Source organism: Antechinus flavipes, chromosome 3 (assembly GCF_016432865.1).
Source record: "Antechinus flavipes isolate AdamAnt ecotype Samford, QLD, Australia chromosome 3, AdamAnt_v2, whole genome shotgun sequence".
Taxonomy (NCBI): Eukaryota; Metazoa; Chordata; class Mammalia; order Dasyuromorphia; family Dasyuridae; genus Antechinus; species Antechinus flavipes.
Window position 1 is genome coordinate 626536284 of NC_067400.1, and position 6145 is coordinate 626542428.

Below are 6145 nucleotides of genomic sequence, written 5' to 3' on the forward strand. Positions count from 1 at the left end.
AGGAGTTCTCCCATTGGAAACCAGATAACTTCACTCCAACAGAATCTCAAGTCTCATCCAAAGGGAAATTCCTGCAGCAAGCTGGGAATATGGACATGATCAGAGTTCTTTATATTAACTTCTTCCCAGAATCTTTTTTCATGGACCGGAAGAGAGTTTGAAATAAAAGTCTTTTCTCAAATTTAAGAGAAGTTATGGAGATAAAATCAACAGGCCTTGCAGTAGATTTGTTAGAGTTCAAGGGAGACCCCGAAAATGTTGGAGATCCAGAACAGTGTAAAAATTTGCAGGCTTGGACCCATCTCCAAATAAAGGGGCAAAGTTGATTATAATTGTGACAATTATTAATTAAAAAGAGTTAAATTCCTAAAGAAGTTAACAAAGATCCAAGAGCAGGAAGATAAATTTATAGGAAAAAGGGAGAGGGGCCAAGTGCTTCATGTCACTGATATGCTAATTTTAAGGCCTGGAGGTGGAGGTGAAAAATGGTCTGGTTCTAATTTTGTGCACAGGTATAGTACCCATAATACTCTGGGCAGAGCCCATGAGGGCAGAACCTCCCCAGAAGGGAAGACTTATGACTTGAAGATAGTGGCAATGGCATGGGGGGGGAGGGGAGGGGAGAGTCTCACAGTTAGGTAGCCAGTGGTTTTCAGATTGAACAAATAGTTGGAAGTTCATGGTCAGGAGCCTAGAAGAGACAAAGCTAATGAAAAGGCTGAATAATAATACTTGAGTAACAACTCTCTTGCAAGCAGAGTCTTTCTAGTCTTAGGGAAAAAGGCTTAGGAGGGTGATTTATTTAAAAAATAATAATAACAGGAAGCAGAGTACAAATTTCCACACTAGTAACAAATTTGAATAAAACCAATTTTTCACTGATGTAACACAAAATATCCCATTAAGTTACATCCCTGTAAGAAAACTGATTGCATTAAAATACTCTTATTGTGCTCATGGCTTCTACTGACCACTTGCTTTGATTACGGAGATTTTCTATAAGAGGAAAAATCAGGGACATGATTATAATAGCATGATTATAATAGGACCTCAAAACAGGTCCTTCAGGCTTCAGGTTGAGAGTATATATGATGAAATTGAGAGTGACTTGTCAAGATCATACACTAGACATGACAGAATTAAGCATCCTTAGCTCTATTTCACCATTGACAACCAATTATGCAGGGACAATTCCACCAGACTCAGGAATAATAAGGGGGGAAACAAAGAAATAGAACTGGGAAACTGAGAAGGATCCGACCTTGAGCAGAGGCTAAGTTTGTCCTCTTATCTCTTGTCCAGATAGACAAGATAGACATCCACTTGTATCATGCAGAATGGCATCCTTTCGATAACTTATGGCATTTCTCTCGAAAGGTAGGTTACTGACAATCATACCCAAATTCAAAACCCAAATTCAAAAATCAGTTACAGTCCCAAAAGATTTTATCTCTAATAGCAATTTCTACTAATCCTAGCTCAGGGCTTATACATTATTTTTACTCTCATGAAGTTGCAATAAATAAGCTTATAAACAAACATAGCAAACACGGTTCTTGTTTGGGAACTATACATCCCAAACAAGTTCATTTTGTAGGGCTGACGACTTGCCTACATTGATGGTTTAAAGAAAACAGTCAGGCTTACAAAATTAAGAGACCCCAGAGAAGGGACTGAGCTTGCTGTTGTTCACCCCAAGTATCAGCTTCTATGGGCTGTTATTTGATACCTCCCCTGACTGTGAAAGGGGAAAAGGGTGCTGCACACCCTCATCCTTGAAGACAAACTGATAAGGCTTTCACCTCCTCCCTCTTGTTCCATACACAGTAATTACCAATTTTAGGTTTAATATGATAATAACACCAAATAATTTAATTAACAATCTTAGAATTTTCATAAGTAAAATAGTCAAATAGTTTTAGTTGTGATTTCTTCTTAATTTTCTAGCAAAAATGGAAATACCTAATTCCCTAAATTACATTTATGAAGTAAATAAACTTACCATTTTCTTTTAGTTGCTCAATTTATTCTATCCCCAAGCTGTTGCAGCTTTGGAAGTTCTCAGGGAAGTTCCAGCTTCTTCTCCTGTTCTCTTAAATAAGTTTCCCTTTTGTTTTAGGGAGAAAAGACAATTCTTAAAAGTGAGATAAAATAGAATCGATCACAAAAATGAATAGAAGTCTCATAATTTGCAGTCAAAATTTCAATTTTAACATATACATCACTTTAAGAAGTTATTTTAAAATTGACTTAACTTTAATTTATGATTCCTTAAATTCTTATTAAATGTTCCAGTCAAACAACTATTTAATTATTTTCCAATTCACCCAGTTTTTAATGACAGGGCCCATAAAAGAATGTTTGTTGCCATAGTTTTTAAAGTAAGAGTGAACTGCTTTTCCATTTTTCTAAAATTCTCAAACTCTTAAATATTTTAACACTGTCAGTGAAAAGAGATTACAATACCTTTCTCAAATAACAAATTTCATTGAACTGAGTATATTTTCTTCTCTCTCTTTCACTCCTCCATCCCTGTAAAGCTGCTGCAGTCAAGGAAAGAGAGAAGGGGGAAGAAAAAGAAAGGAACTCTCTTTTCACTATGCACTATCCTCCTAGTCCTGGGGAGCCCAGGCATGGTAACCTTAATTTAGTTGAATTTGCTTCCAAGTTAGTTTTACACACACACACACACACACACACACACACACATCACACACATACACCCATTACACACATTACGCATCATTTATCTTAACATTGGTATTTTTTGTTGGGCATGTCTAAAAACCCATATAATGTTATCAAATATGAAGCAATTATATTCATTAAACAAATAGCATTCATAATTTCAATTAGCAAACTTTATTTCTGTAGTCCCAGCTTGGGCAGAACTGGGTATTTCCCTTTTTAAGGTGAGAGTCAAGGATGTTAAGAAATCTTTCCCAGCATTCTAACTGCAGCAAAGAAACTTTTTTTTTCTTTTCTTTTCTTTTCTTTTTTTTTTTTTAACTTTTTTTCTCATTATAGCTTTTTATTTACAAGATATATGAATGGGTAATTTTTCAGCATTGACAGTTGCCAAACTTTTGTTCCAATTTTTCCCCTCCTTCCCTCCATCCCCTCCCCAAGATGGCAGGTTAACCAATACATGTTAAATATGTTAAAGTATAAATTAAGTACAATATAAGTATACTTGTCCAAACAGTTATTTTGCTGTACAAAAAGAATCGGACTTTGAAATAGTGTATTATTAGCCTGTGAAGGAAATAAAAATGCAACTGGACAAAAATATAGGGATTGGGAATTCTATGTAATGGTTCATAGTCATCTCCCAGAGTTCTTTTGCTGGGTGTAGCTGGTTCAATTAATTACTGCTCTATTGGAACTGATTTGGTTCATCTCATTGTTGAAGATGGCCAAGTCCATCAGAATTGATCATCATATAGTATTGTTGTTGAAGTATATAATGATCTCCTGGTCCTGCTCATTTCACTCAGCATCAGTTCATGTAAGTGTCTCCAGGCCTTTCTGAAATCATCCTGCTGGTCATTTCTTACAGAGCAATAATATTCGATAATATTCATATACTACAATTTGCTCAGACATTCTCTAATTGATGGGCATTCACTCAGTTTCCAGTTTCTGGCCACTACAAAGAGACCTGCCACAAAGCAGCTTTTTTTCTTGCTGGCTACAAGAAAATCTTTCCAGGTAACAAAATCTAGCTCACAGAACAAACATGTCACAGATATTCTGCATAGAAACACAGACACAGACAAAAGTGATATGGAAGAGGACGGTCCCATCTTTGCCTAAAGCAATAAAATTTCTATTCCTCTAGCACTTCACCCTCCTCTGGCACCCCAGGGAAGATGAAAAGTTGGCAAAAGTTCCTTAGTCAAGAAAGAACTTTGCCGAGAAATGGCAAGAAATTCCAAGTCCAGGCATTTCTGGTTAAGGAAAATTTGTAGAGTGTGAAATTCCCCACTGACCCAGACAAGCCTTCCTAGGTGCTTGGGGTGTCCCAGTTATAGGATAGAGGGAGAAAAGAGTTGGGGGGCTTACCTTGACAAAAAGGAGGTGAAGTTGGGGGAGACCAGACTCTCCCCATGAGTCACTAAATGGTGGGATGCAAAGGTGACCCTAAAAAGGTTAGGGTTCCAGACTGATATTGAGATATCTCAAAAGAGTTTGTTGGCTTGGATCCATATCCAAGTCAAGGGGCAAAGTTTATTATAATTGTAACACCAATTGAAGTGGACTAAGTTCCAAGGGAATTTTGCAAAGAGTCAGAAGCAAGAAGGTAATTTTATAGGAAAGAAAAGCAAGAATCTGATTCAAGTCACTGATAGGCTAATTTTATGGTGTAGAGGTACAATTGAGGAGTGGTAGAGAGGGGGGGGGGGTTGCACCCATTACTGAATTTTATGGCTTCTTAAAGAATATACTGAATAGTGGTGGAGCAGCTCCCGTCATTGAATTCTATGACATACTGACCAATAGATTATTCTCTGACAGCCGGGTTTTTTGTGGCACTCCCAAGGCTGGGTAGCTTAGGGTTTCTCAAAGCTTGATGATTGACTATGAAAGAGGCAGTAATGTCCAGTGAGGCTGAAAAGACAGGGTTTAACAGAAGATTTTTATTTGGTATGAGGGGAAATAGAAATTGGATTGATTGAGATTTGGAGTCACATAAGATCTGTGAGTAGCCTGTGTGAGGTGAGGAATAGTGAGAGGTGCAGGAAAAAACTACCATTATAAATCTGAGAGATTGGAAGAATAGCGAGGCTTTCAATGGAAATAGGGAAATTTAAAGATACAGAAGAAAAGTAATGAATTCCATTTTACATAATATTAAATTTAAGATGTCAACCAAGATATTCAGTTAGTTTGAGATATTTAATGGGCAAAAAATTGATAAGAGAAGGCTGAGGGTTGGGGGGAAAAACTAGGGTTAGATGTATAGATTTGTGTATTATTATATATGTAGAAATGGTTGTTAAACCCATGTTAGTTAAATCCTGATGAGGTTACCAAGAGAAATAGAATAGAGGAAGAAGAGGTCCCCAGACAGAATCTTGGGGAAGATCTACATTTAGTGGTTGATGGGTTAGCAAAGGAGAAGAACCAAGAGGGAGTTATAAAAGTCTAGAGAGAAGAGTTAGTTTGTCCATTTGTGAAGAGGACCAATGACATTACCTTGAATCATGTAAGATTTAAATGTCAGAATTATAGTCATCAGCCTCATTATTTCTTCCAGAGCCACCAAAGCCCAGTGGAAAGACAAAAATCAGGAGGGTTGGCAATAGCCTGGGACTCATTGGATGACCTCAATCTTTGCCATGTCTGACCAAGCTCTAAGCACCTGCTCCAGCCATTGGGAAAAATTGTTCTCCTCTGTCCATTCTGCTGGGGAAGTTCCTAGCTCACTGAAAGAAGACTCAAGTGAGGTTCTTTGTAATATTATTTTTACCAAGTTTTTCAAGTCTAGAGAGGATATCTCACTTTGAATACATATAAAAATAATTTATGAATTATCTGGTAGGGCAAGTTTGGAATAGTAGATAAAGAGCTGGTCTCAAAGCCAAGAAAACTTGAGTTCATGTGCTGCCTCTATAATAAATAAACCTGATGATGATCCTAGTGGACAAGTAATTTAACCTCTCTGCCTCTATTCTGTACGTATTTTACACACGTTTTCTATAGAAGTTTTTCTCATCTCTTTCTTGTCTTTTCTCCAATTAGTGCCTTCCATCCACAAATACTTTCTACTTGCTCTCTACATATTTTGCATTACATTTTTTTTTGCATGTTATCTCCCCCAGTAGAGTATGAGCTCCTTAAGGCAGGCATTAATTTTACCTTTTTTTGTATCCCAAAAGTTATGCATAGTAAGGGTATAATAAATGCTTGTTGACTAAGTTTTATACATTGTCTTCCTTGAAAGAATGCACATTGCTTGTTTTTTTTTTAATTTTTTTATATTTCCTTTAGCATAACATATGGAACATAGTAAACACTTAATAAAGGCTTATTGATGAATTAGACAATTCCCTAAGATTATATATTGAAAAGAAGGTGCTGAGTGCATTAGTAGAAGTTTCTTTAATTAGGAGTTCCCTATCTCAGTGAAATCCCAAATCTA